Below are 12,971 nucleotides of genomic sequence, written 5' to 3'. Positions count from 1 at the left end.
AAGGTCTTTCTGCTCCTGACATTCTAAAAAAAATGGAGCATTCCTTAAAATGATAAGCAGTATCCATCTAAAACCATCAGCAAGCATTATCTGTAATGGGGATAAGCTAGAAACCTTCCCAATAAGACCAGGGGTAAAGCAAGGATGTCCATTATCACCACTATTATTCAATATAGTACTAGAGATGTTAGTGATAGCAGTGAGAGGAGAAAAAGAAATTGAAGGAATTAGAACAGGCCATGAGGAGACAAAACTATCACTCTTTGCAAATGATATGATGGTATACTTAGAGAATCCTAGGGAATCAACTAAAAACTACTTGCAATAATGAACAACTTTAGCAAAGTTGTAGGATATGAGATAAACCCACTTCTGACATTCTAGAGTCACAGAGAAAAGTAGCCTGATCTAGTAGAAAGAAAGCTGGAGTTCAAGTTAGTAGAGTCTTGGGCACAAATTCCAACTTTTGCACTTTCTGGCTATGTTATTAGGAGGTAGCTAGGTGGTGTAGTGGTTAGAGTGCTGGATCTAGAGTCAGGAAGACCTAAGATCAGATGTGGCCTCAGACACTTAATAGCTGTGTGACCTTGCTTTTTCTTGATTTCCTCAACTGTAAAATGGGGATAATAACAGCACTTATCTCCCAGGGTTGTTGTGAGAATCAAATGAGTTAATATTTTCAAAGCACTTAGCACAGTGCTAGCACATAGTAGGTACTATATAAATGCTAGTTGTTATTATTATTGCTGTTGTTCTTGTTGTTGGCAAATCACTTTAGTTCCCTGATTTTCAGTTTTCTCATCTGTAAAATGGGAATAATGGTATTCATACTACCTACCTTACAAGGTGGTTTTGAGGAATGTACTTTGTAAAAAAGTGATATATGAATATGAATTGTAATCAGCATAGTAGGCAACTGACTTATGAGGGTGTGGTCCTGGGAGCATGCACAGGGGACATGGCCTGGTGCCAACCTACTTGAATGCTTGGGGAATCAGCCCCTGGAGGTTCATGATGACATGGGGCTGCATTGGGATTCTAATTCCTATGACTTCTACAGGGTCACATAGAAGAGGGAGAGCTAACTTTGGAGTCAGGAGATGCCCAGCCCTCCACCTCAAAATACATACTCATCTAAGATCAAGAAAGAACAAACACTTAAGAAAAAAAAAAAAGGAGCCATATGCTTATAGGCAGATGGGAGAAAGGGGTGGGGGGTTCTTCCATCCTTATAGCCACAAAGGAAAGAGACTGGGAGAAGGGCAGGTTGCCCCTTTTGTAGACTCACAAAATTCTGGCTTAACTCTTGAGTCATCTGATCGTTTGGCTCTATAGAGAATTAGAAGACTTTTGTTCATCACACAAATATTGTCACTGTTTCCTGTCTTCTTATCATGTAGTGAAAAAAAAAAAAGACTTTTGTTCAGCTGCTGAGCCAGAAGACTGCATGTATACAAAAGGCACCAACTGCCTAAATTGAGCTCTCTCTTTCCTGGTGGTACATGAGGTAAGAACTAGTGGGGGTCTGGGGAGGAGCTGGGAGAAGGGACTCTGGCCCTTCCCACTCAGATAGTGACCATGTGACCACATGGTCCTAGCTCAGAGCACAGCTTGTTTACTGGGCCTTAGCTCTGGAAAACAAGGTATCTCCTAATATCATGACACCAGCTTCTGACATATTGACTATAGGACTCCAGGGCAAGACAGGTAACCTTTCAGTGCCCCAAACCAACTTCCTAAAACTCCTAGTTGTAGAATAATTTATCAGCCTGCAGTGATTGAGTTTCCTCACCAGGAATCCCTTAACCACCTCCCCCTAATGAAATCAGATACCCCCCTCAAATCCATAGATTCTTCTTGGTCCTCATTCCTTTAGATCCCTCTAACTTTTCTTACTTCTTCAAATACTCCTTTCAGATATTCTCTAATTTTGCACTTCAAGGCCACCCCACCCATTCTACTTGTCTTCCATCTCTTCATTCTTTCATCTTTCCCTTCTATTTGTTGATTATCTAGGATTTCTCTTCTATGTATCTTTTTTGTGCATAAATCTCCCTCATTAGACTGTAAGCTCCTCGAGGGCAGGGGCTGTCTTTTGCTTTTCTTTGTATCCCTAGTTCTTGGAACACTGCCTGGCACATAGTAGGCACTAAAATGCTTTTTCTCGTTGTTGTCATCTTCTCATTTTTCTCCATTTTACTATCATCTTTTTGTTAACTGCCCTTCTTGTTAAAAATGAGAATTCTCATTCTTCTTTCTCTTTCTACCTCTACATCTTTTGGAATCCCAGCTTCTCTCTTGGTATTAGCATAGATGATTCCTGCATATGGTATATTGTGGGGTAAAAGTCAACATGACGTCAAAATTTGTAGTAAGTAGAGAGACTCAATGTATAAACAGAAACTCTAACCCACTCCCCCACTTCACTGTTTCCCCAACCTGCTGCTTAAGGTAGTGCGGATGTAAATGAGAGTGGAAATCACTCATGTCCCAGTTTCTATCCCTCAACCTTACCTGCCTTGCTACTTCCTAACTCTTAAATTGTAGCCCTATACACATGAAGATATAGCTCTCCATTTCCGATCTCTCTGGCCTTCATTTTCTGTTGTCTGCAGGATATCTCCTCTTGAATGTACTTTTGGTATTTAAAACTTAACCTGAAGTTAACAAGTAACTATTAAGCCCATACTATGTGCCAGGTACTGTGCTAAGTGCTGGGGATACAAAGAAAGGCAAAAGACAGTCTCTGCCCTCAAGGAGCTTACAGTCTAACGAGAGAGACAACATGCAAACAACCTTGTACAAATAAGCTACGTACAGAATTAAATGGAGATAGGCATTTATTGATGTGGAGAACACTGGGCGAGGCTAGAGGTCAGGAGAACAGGACTATAGTCTCATGTCTGACACTAGCTTTATGATCCTGGCTAATTCACATGATTTCTCCAGGCCTCAGTTTCCTCAGTAATAATAATAATAATAATAGCTAACATTTATATAGCATGTATACTGTGCTAGACACTCTAATAAGCACTTTATAAATATTACCTCATTTGAGCCTCACAGCAATCCTTATGAGAAAACTGAGGCAAACAGAGGCTAAGTGACTTGCCCAAGGTCACCCAGCTGATAAGTATCTGAGGCTAGATTTGAATTCGGGTCTTCCTGACTCTAGGGCCAGTGCTGTGTCTGCTCTATCACTTACCTACTCAGCTGGCAGATGAGAGGATTGGACCTTTCCCCTCAAGACACCTTCAAGTTTAACGAGGCTGGATGACAACTCGTTGGGTTTGTTGCAGTGGGAATTCCTTTTGGGTATGGACGAGATGGCTGCGGTAGTCCCTTTCCAAATTTGAACACTCTGTGAAGTCCTCCTCTCCCTGACAAAGCTGTCCTGTGTGCCTCCCATTGCCCAGTTCCTCAGCTTCCTCTCCCTCTCCCCCAACTCCCCACCACTCTCAAGCAGAGAACCTTGGAGCTATTTTAGACTTTACAGTGGCAGACCCTGTCAGAGGAAAATCTGAGGTCCTGGCTCCGAGGTCTAGGATCTGACCATTGGGGAAAAAACCACCTTCCTTAGAAGGTATGAAGGTCACTGACTTGGTCTTGAGTACATCTCAATCTGGTTTACCCAATACCACTTTTCTGGACCCCAGATGACAGTGAGTGGTCAGGAGATCCATCACCAGGGATGGGTTTCCTGTTGATAAATGCCAGCTTGTGGCATTGGGTTGTGGTTACGGTCCAAAAGAGCACCTATCTAAAAATGGACCCTTTTTGCTCAGAAGATCTGGAGTGTGTGTATGTGTGTGTGTGTGTGTGTGTGTGTGTGTGTGTGTGTGTCTTTGAGTCATCACTGTTTCCTTCACATGGAAAAAAAAAACCCTACCCACTTCCCTCCCCCCCTCCACTGTTTTCCCCTACACAGCCCCACACGTCCTACAAGCCCCACAGCTATGAAAAATCTGGAGTCTATTCAGTCCTAGGCCTCCTCCCCCAAATTGACAGCTCAACTTTCCTGGCAGAATCCATAGGGTGGCCAAGACGTCATCACGGGAGCCAGTGTGTTTATTGGTGAGAGCAGAAGGAGTCAGTACTTTTATGTTTTGTTCCTAGCTCACTGTGTGGCCTTAGGCAAGTTATTTGACCTCTCCATGCCTCTGTTTTCCCAGCTGGAAAAAAAGGACCATAATACCATTCTTCTCAACATTTATTTTGGCAATGAATTTGATACAGTGGAAAGAGCGTTCATTGGCTTTGGGGTCGGAGAACCTGGGTTCAAATCCTGTCCCTAAAGTTCAGTATGTGTGTGACCTTGGGTAAGTCACTTAACCTCCGTGGGCCTCAGTTTCCTCATCTTCAAGGGCATTGGACTAGATGGTGTCTGAGGTCTAGAGCTTCAACTCTAGAGCTATGATTGGTTACCCCTTACTAAGTGCTTACTAGATAGCAGAGTAGATGACCAAGGAAGGGCACAGAATCCAGAAGGATCCTTAAAGATCATCTTGTTCACAAACTCTCACTTTACAGATGAAAAAACTGAGGCCAGAAGCATTAAGTGCCACACAGCAGCAAAGCAGAGCCAGGATTAAAAAAAAAATAAAACAAGGTCCCCCAACTCCTGACTCAGTGTCCTTTCCATTGTGGCATGTAACCAGAGGACAGATTGGTGTTGGTTTAAGATAGTAAATTAAAAATACAGTCTGGGATGGGGTTGGGATACAGAGCAGCTGTGAACAGATCTATCAAAACCCATATTTTGATTCTGTCAGCCAGTATCTCATGTTGGGGACTAAAATGGTTCTGTTATATGATATATGTTTAATATTCTACAAGTTTTATCACAATCTCTGCCCATTTCTCCCAGTTGTTCTCTGAGCATTTCTGTTCTGCTCTGTCTCTATCAAATGAAAAACAAGAGGAAGTGACCTTCAGTTGTGACAAGAGATACTTAAATATGATCTAAGGAAGAACTTCTGGAGGTAGCAGGATAGGTTGTGAAATCTGTAGGAGTAGGCACCTCCAAGAAGATACTAAGGAGATACCCGTTTGTCTGGGATGGTTTTGGAGACAGGGTGCTTGGAAGGATGCCCAAGGCAAAGCAGACTACCTAGGCAAGGGCATTTCTTTGTTGACTTCCCATTCCAAGCCTTCATCTTGTTGACAGTGGACTGAAATCTCTCTAGTTTAAGCTTTGATCCCTATTAAATGCAAATACATTTTGGAGGGTTACTATTTTAAGCTGTTTGTCAGTCATTTAGACCTGTGGGTGAATGAATTTCAGGTTCTTTCCTAAAAGCAAATTCTAGAAAGGTGGCTGGCAAACAAGGGTGAACTAGGCACTTTATAGGAGAGAGAGAGAGATGAGCATTGAGCCACACCAGTACAGGGGTAGGGGTGAGGTGGGGGTAAAAGGTACAAAATAGAAGGGTGAGGGTACTTCAAAATTATACTGAGGACAATGGGCCAGATACCCATCTTGAATTCCTTTCCACCTCAGTAATAGGAGTGAGGCAGTGAAACAGGTGGAAAGACAAAGGATTGTAATCAAAGAGGGAAATTCCAGAGTTAAAGGACATGAGATGGTATAGTTTTGTGTGATATTGAGATCTAAGGTATGACCACTTCTGTAGTAGATGAGATCGAATGAAGATGGAAGTCATAAGAATTAAGGAGATGGTAGAACTGGGAGATTATGCTGTTTATGGGTCATCAGTATGAACACTAAATCACCAAGGATGAGGTCACAGGTTGGGATGGAGAGAAAGACCATAACTCATTGAGAAAGGAGTATGTGGGGGAGTGGCGGGGGAACTGACAGATGATAGCAACAAGGATGTGGATGGAATGAGATCAACAGATGGAATTAACTTCAAAGGAAGAGAGGATGATGAGGGATGGTGGCAGAGGGAGGTTCTGGAAGTTAATCAACCAATCAATCAATAGACATTTATTAAGCACTTACAAAGTCTCAGGTGCTGTGCTAACCACAGGAAGTGGTATTAAGGAGTAAATGCCATGTTAACTCTTCCTCCTAGCCTAGGATGTATGTGTGGTGGTGGTGGTGGGCAGGCTAGAAGATGGCGGAAGGAGAGGATCTTTGCTGGAGAGGGTGACAAGGATGAGATGACTTCAGGCAAAAGCCAGTTTTCTGACAGCACCAGAAGATGAAAAGAGTAAAAGGGAAGAGTTCTAGGATGAAGAAGAATTTGTCAAACACATGTTTTTTCAGAGAGCAGAATGGAAGGAGAAGGAGGAAAAGAACAAGGACCAGAAATGGGTAGACCTAAGGCCAATGGAGATAAACATACAGGGAGTTAGTTCAGTGGAGAAGGGCAAGAGAGGATTGTAAATTACAGAGATTAGGGGAGCAGAATGTAAAAATATGCTAGCCAGAGAGCAGGAGAAATACCAAGTAGGGTGCTAGTGTTCAGCAAGGGAATAAGCATTTATTATTGGGTGGATCTCTCTTTTGTCCCCATTGCATCATATCTTATATTACACTTATCTATGTACATTTCAACACCACCTCTAGAATATAAACTCCTTGAGGGCAGGAAGATAAGACAGATTGCGTGTGGTACAATCAATCAACCAATCTATCCATCCAGCCATAAGCTTTCGTTAAGCCCTTGCTATGTGCTGGGCAGTGTACCTTAGAATTGAGGATACAAAAAATGGCAGAGCACTCCAGCATCTTTGCCAAGAAAACCCCAAATGGGGTCACAAAGAGTCAGACGTGACTTAACAGCAACAAAATAGATTGGTTAAGAGCTACCTCGGTTTGGGAAGAGCTATGCCCATGCAGTCTATGTTATAGTTGTTTAACTGTGCTTGCTTTTATTCCTATTACCTCTCTGGGGTCGAATAAGAATATATACAGTTAAACCATGACTGTATGAATAACTCCTCTATGCCATACTCACATGACTGAGGTCCATTAAAACGCAGTAGAAAAGTGGAAGGGAGCTGAGCAAAGAAACTAAATAAAATCCATATAAACTACACCTCTACACTAAAGAGTCAAGTATTGCTACCTTTGAATGAGCTGAAGATAATAATAATAATAATGATTATTATTATTGCTAGCATTAATATGGCACTTAATTGTTCAGTTGTTTCAGTCCTGTCTGACTCTTTGTGATCCCATTTGGGATTTTCTTGCCAGAGATACTGGAAGTGGTTTGCCATTTTCTTCTCCAGCTCATTTGATGGATGAAGAAACTGAGGCAAAAGGGTTAAGCGACTTGCCCAGGGTCACACTGCTAGTAAATGTCTGAGCCAGATTTGAACTCAGGAAGATAAATCTTCCTGATTCCAGGCCTGGCGCTCTATAAGTCCCTGGACTTTCTTGTCTTTGTGACTGAGTAAAAAGAGCCTGGCTCTCTGTTTCAGTCTCTCTGTCTTTTTGTGTCTCTGTTTTTTCTATCTCTTTATGTTTCTGTCTCTCTTTGTCTCTGTCTCTATCCCTGTCTCTCTTTGTTTCTGTCCCTGTCTCTCTCTTTATCTCTGTCTCTCTCTTGTCCCTATCTTGTCTGTTTTTTGTTTTTTTTCTCCATGTCTCTTTATTTCTGTCTTAAGGAGGGAATCAGGGTCTCAAATGTCGTTGACTAGGAGGGGTTCAGAGAAGTGGTCCTAGGTTAGGGCTGCTTGTGAATTCATCCCTTCATCCCTTCTCTCCTGGAGAACTTGCTCCTCATGCTGACTCAGACTTTCATCTCCAGGATCCGCTTGCTTTTTCATAAACAGACTGGGGATTTTTCTTGGCCAGGCACCGCTGCTCACAGCCCAATGGATTGTGCCCTTTAAGCGTCTACTCCCAGGTGATTTGGATCAGGATATACCAGGAAGTTGGTTTTTCAATATTGGAGTCAACATGTGGGTGTGTAAACACTGACCAATTTCACTGTCGAGTCAACTGCTTTTAAATGGGGACTTTCACATGCGTCAGACCTTTCAAACTAACATAATATTTAAACAGAAATCTATTTCCCCTTCTAGGACCAGCGGCCAGGACTGATGATATTCCTTTTCCAACCAGAGGCTTCCCCCTTTCATTCTTGTAACTAGCTTCCTCCTGGGTCACAGCTGGGGTGAATGAGGTCATAATGTGGAGGGCATGATGTCATCCCCTGTGCTGGGCCTCAGTTTACCTACCCATCCCATTTGTGAAGTCTGGTTTATAAAAAGCCTTTTGTGCAGCTCAGACCCTGGATGGGCCAGACTCTCTATATGATTTCATTACAACTTAGCAAGTGTCCCCCCAGGGCTGACCCTAGGCAGATTTATAGTGGCACATAAACTCTTCGAGGGCATGAGCTGTCTCTTTTTGAAAGGGAGGTGGATTGTTTTTGAGGGAGATTATTTTATATCTCCAGGCACAGTGCCTGGTACACAGTAAACACTTCATTAATGTTCGTTGAATTTATCTGAATTGTGATGCAGCAGAGTGTACCTTGTGGGCAGCTCGGTGGCAACGTGGATAGAACTCTCAGCCTGGAATCAGGAAGACTCATTTTCCTGAGTTCAAATCTGGCCTCTGACACTTACTAACTGTGTGACCCTGGGCAAGTCACTTAGCTCTGTTTGTCTCAGTTTCCTCATCTGAAAAATGAACTGGAGAAGGAAACGGCAAACCACTTCAGTATCTTTGCCAAGAAGACCCCATATGGGGTCACAAAGAGTCAGACATGACTGAAATGATACAACAAGAACAAACAAGTAACGGAGTATAGCATCAGAACTCTGCTTCCAGTAGGTGGCTATGCTTTTCTCTTGCCTCCTGAACTCTAGCCATCATCCAAAGGATGAAAGGTGAGGTCCCATTCTCTCAAGGTCTTGCTCTCAGCCAGTAGTCAACTCTGTAGATGGAAGTATATCTGATCAGAATGAATACTTCATGAGGTATTTACATTTTAATAGTTAAATGTGTAGAAATCTGAAAAGTCCTTTAAGACCCTGAAATTAAGCTATAGTGATAGAATGAATTTATACCACTACTATTGTTATTGTTCAGTCCTATCCAACTCTTCATGACCCCATGGATGACAGCACACCAGGCCCTTCTATCCTCCACTCTCTCTGTCTGTCTGTCCAAGTTTGTTGTTTCTATGACACTACCTATTCATCTCATCCTCTGCCATTTCCTTTTACTTTTGCTTTCAATCCTTCCTAGCTTTAGGGTCTTTTCCAATAAGTCTCATTTTTTCACTTATGTGGCCAAAATATTTCATTTGCAGCTTCAGTATTTGACCTTCCAGTGAATAGCCTGAATGCATTTCTTTAATTATGACTGATTTTATCTCCTTGCTCTCCAAGGGACTCTGAAAAGTCTCCTCTAGCACCACAGTTAAAAGTGTTGATTCTGTAGCACTCAGCTTTCCTTATAGTCCAGCTCTCCCAGCCAGACATGGCTACTGGAAAAACCATAGCTTTGACTATGTGGACCTTTGCTGGCAAGGTGATGTCTCAGCTTTTTTTTTTTTTTTTTTAGTATACTGTCCAGTGTTGCCATAACTTTCCTTCCAAAGAGCAAGCATTTTTTAATTTAATAAGTACAGTTGCCATCTGCAGTGATCTTTGAGCCCAAGAATATAAAAATCTGACACTGCTTCCATTTCTTTTCCCTCTATTTGCCAGGATGTGATGGGACCTGTTGCCAAGATCTTCGTTTTTTTAATGTTAAGCTTGAAGCTTGTTTATATTTTCTTCTTTCACCCTTATCAAGAGGCTTCTGAATCCCTCTTTACTTTCTGCCATCAGAGCGGTATCGTCTACATATTTGAGAGTGTTGATATTTCTCTGGGCAACCTTCATTCCAGTTTTCGAATCATCCAGCCTGGCATTTCACATGATGTACTCTGCATATAAATTAAATAAGGTGACAATTTTAATAATTAAATGTGTGGAAATCTGAAAAGCCCTTCAAGATCCTGGAATTAAGCTGTAATGATGGAGTGAACTGATATTTCTGGCCAAGGTCTTCTTAATATATTATTGCCCTTTGACCCACCTATACCACTAGTATACTATACCTCAAAGAGATCAAACAATGAAGAAAAGGTTTTACAGGTACAAAAATATTTGTTGCTAATCTTATTGTAGTGGCAAAGAATTGGAAACTAAGAGTACATCCATCAATTGGTGACTGATTGAACAAGTTATGGTAAATGAATGTAATAGAATACTATTGTGCTGTAAGAAATGATGAAGGTGATGGTTTCAGAGAAACCTGGGAAGACTTGTTTGAACTGATGAAAAGTGATGTGAGTGGTGAAGTGAGAACAATTTATACATCGATAATGGTATAAAAATAAACAATTTGGGCTTGAGAAATTTGATCGACACAATGACCGACCATGATTGCAGAAGACTGATGATTAATGCTGCCCATCTCCTGACCGAGAAGTGATAAATTAATATGAAGAACAAGACATACTTTTTTGGACATGACCAGTATGGGAATTTATTTTGCTTGACAATGCTGGTTCTTCTCAATTTTAGTGCTTTCTCTCTGTTGATTATCTCTAGTTTATCCTATATAGATCTTAGTTGTACATGGTTGTTTGCATGTTATCTCCCCAACTGGAGTGAGCTCCACAGGGCCAGGGACTGTCTTTTACCTTTCTTTGTATCTCTAGCATGTAGCTCAGTGCCTGACATATAATAGGTGCTTAATAAATGCTTTTTGAATGGCTGACTGTGCATATTTATTACAAGGGTCTTGTTTTTCTTTTTTTTTTTCCAGTGGGGTCAGAGAAAGGTAGGAGGAAGAAAAAAAATAAATGCTTGATAATTTTTAAAAATTTTAATTAAAAATAATTATAATTCATATTTCTGAAGCACTTTAAGGTTTACAAAGTCCTTTCCTCACAACACCAGGTAATATTACCCTTGCATTATCTTGGATACAGATAACGGAATGGTAATATTATTCTCATTTTTCATATGAGAATGTGTGAATTACCCAAGCAAGAGCATGGAGCTGGAGCTGGGACTCACCCGGTTCCTAGGTCACATGCTCTTTCCCTGCCTTACTTTTATTATTTTTTTCTAAGGACCTCCCTTCCTTAGATATCCCTCTAAGTATGGACCACCCAAAGGTCAACATCTCAAAAGAATCACCCTCCTCCTGATTCAGATCACACCTCATAGTTCATTTATTCATTCAACAAACATTTGCAGTGTGCCTTTCATGTATAAGGCCTTGTGTTAGAGACTCTATGAAAGATACTCCCCTCCCCCCTCAAAAAAAAAAAAAGAAAGAAAGAAAGAAAGAAAACATCAGCTTGCTCTCCGGGAGCTCCCTCTATCAGTAAGTAAGGAAGGAGAGCCCTGGTAATGAATGAACGAGGTCTTGAGAAGCATACCAGGGCTAACGTAATTTCCTCACTGATTTACCTAGCTCATTAAAATAAGACAAGTTAGAAGTATACTCAGGGGCTGGCCCCATCCTTTCATCTTCAAAGCCCTTCCTAAACTCAAACCAAATTAATCCTTACAACACCTCCTGGTTCCATAGGCAAATATTTATCTTCATTCATACCGAGACAAACTGAGACACACAGAGGCTGAAATGAATGTCTCAGGGTCAGGGAAATGGAGAGTCCGAAAATTCTGGCTCTCCAGATGCCCCTGGGAGTATCAGCTAACTAAGTCTTCAGGGAGCAGGGGCATTCTTCCTGTAGGCTTGCAGGAATCTGAACTAAAAGGGAATTTAGAGATCACTCATTCTCACCTTTTCCTCTCCCCAGGACATTTTTATAGAGGAGGATAAACTACAGTTCAGTGAAGGAAAGGAAATTCAATTCAATACAGTGGAAAGAGTATTGGATTCAGGGGATTTGTTGTTCAGTTGTGTCTGACTTCTGGCTGTACCGCCATGTTCCTGTGATCCCATATAAGTCACTGGGATTACAAAGATAAAAATCAGATGGTACCTAACCTCAAGGAGCTTCCATTATCCTACGATTGAGAGAGGAGGGTTGGAAATGTGCCACTGCCCAGTATTGGAGTGTCATGGGTACCTTTCTGACCATGGTGAAGACTGAAGGCCCTAGCAGCTGGTTTAGTTTGGCCTCTACAACTCTCTCAAGCAGTTCTACCCCAAGGGATCTGAGCACGAAGGCATTGGGAGCTGTCTCCTGGCAGGCTGCACCACAAGGGCATTGGCAGTGAGCAGAGCCCAACACACAGATGTGGTGATGGTTTTCAGGACCAGGCTTGTTCAAGGTGGCAGCCAGAGATAGCAGGGCACCATGGATGCCTCTGAGACTGTCACCCAAGAGGAGGGGCTTTGGGGCCTATGGAAAGGAACTTCATCCAATGTCGCCCACAATGCTATTGTCAACTGTGCTGAGTTGGTAACCCACGATCTCATCAAAGACGCCCTCCCAAAGGCCCACCTCATGACTGGTGACCTCCCATGCCACTTCACATCAGCCTTTGGGGCTGGCTTCTGCACCACCATCATTGCCTCCCCCATGGATGAGATATGTGGACTCTGCCTCAGGCCAGTATACCAGTGCTGGCCATCATGCGCTCACCATGCTTTGGAAGGAGGGACCCCAAACCTTCTACAAAGGGTTTTTGTCTTTCTTCTTCCACTTGGGCTCCTGGAATGTAGTGATGTCTGTCATCCACAAGCAACTGAAATAGGCCCTGATGGACATTCCTGCTTCCTAGGAAGCTCTTCCCTAGCCCTCTCTGGCTAGCTTTCCACCTTATACCCCTCTCCTTTGAGGCCAGACCCCATCCTGCCCCTCCTCCTCCCCTTTTTTCCCCTATTCCTCTCCTCCTCTGCCTCACCACTGAAGAACCCCCCTGCCACTCCTAGAGTTGGCCCCACTGAATCCTTCTCCAGCCCCATTCCTCTACCATTGCGGCCTCACTCAATTCTCAAGCTCCTTCCTTCTAACAAAGCCAGACTAGGACCCAGAAAAAAAAAATCCCCACTCCTGACGCTCCCTACT

At 42.5% G+C, this 12,971-nt stretch overlaps 1 pseudogene; it reads left to right on the top strand.

Moving 5' to 3' along the window:
- The window catches only part of LOC114053596, a 78,837-nt pseudogene extending 66,153 nt beyond the window's left edge, over positions 1–12,684 (top strand).
- The last annotated feature ends 287 nt before the right edge of the window (positions 12,685–12,971 follow it).

This window comes from Vombatus ursinus, unplaced genomic scaffold, assembly GCF_900497805.2.
Source record: "Vombatus ursinus unplaced genomic scaffold, bare-nosed wombat genome assembly UNPS02014811.1, whole genome shotgun sequence".
Lineage (NCBI taxonomy): Eukaryota > Metazoa > Chordata > Mammalia > Diprotodontia > Vombatidae > Vombatus > Vombatus ursinus.
The sequence above is the reverse complement of the archived record's forward strand: the minus strand, read 5'-3'. Positions and strand labels throughout refer to the sequence as shown.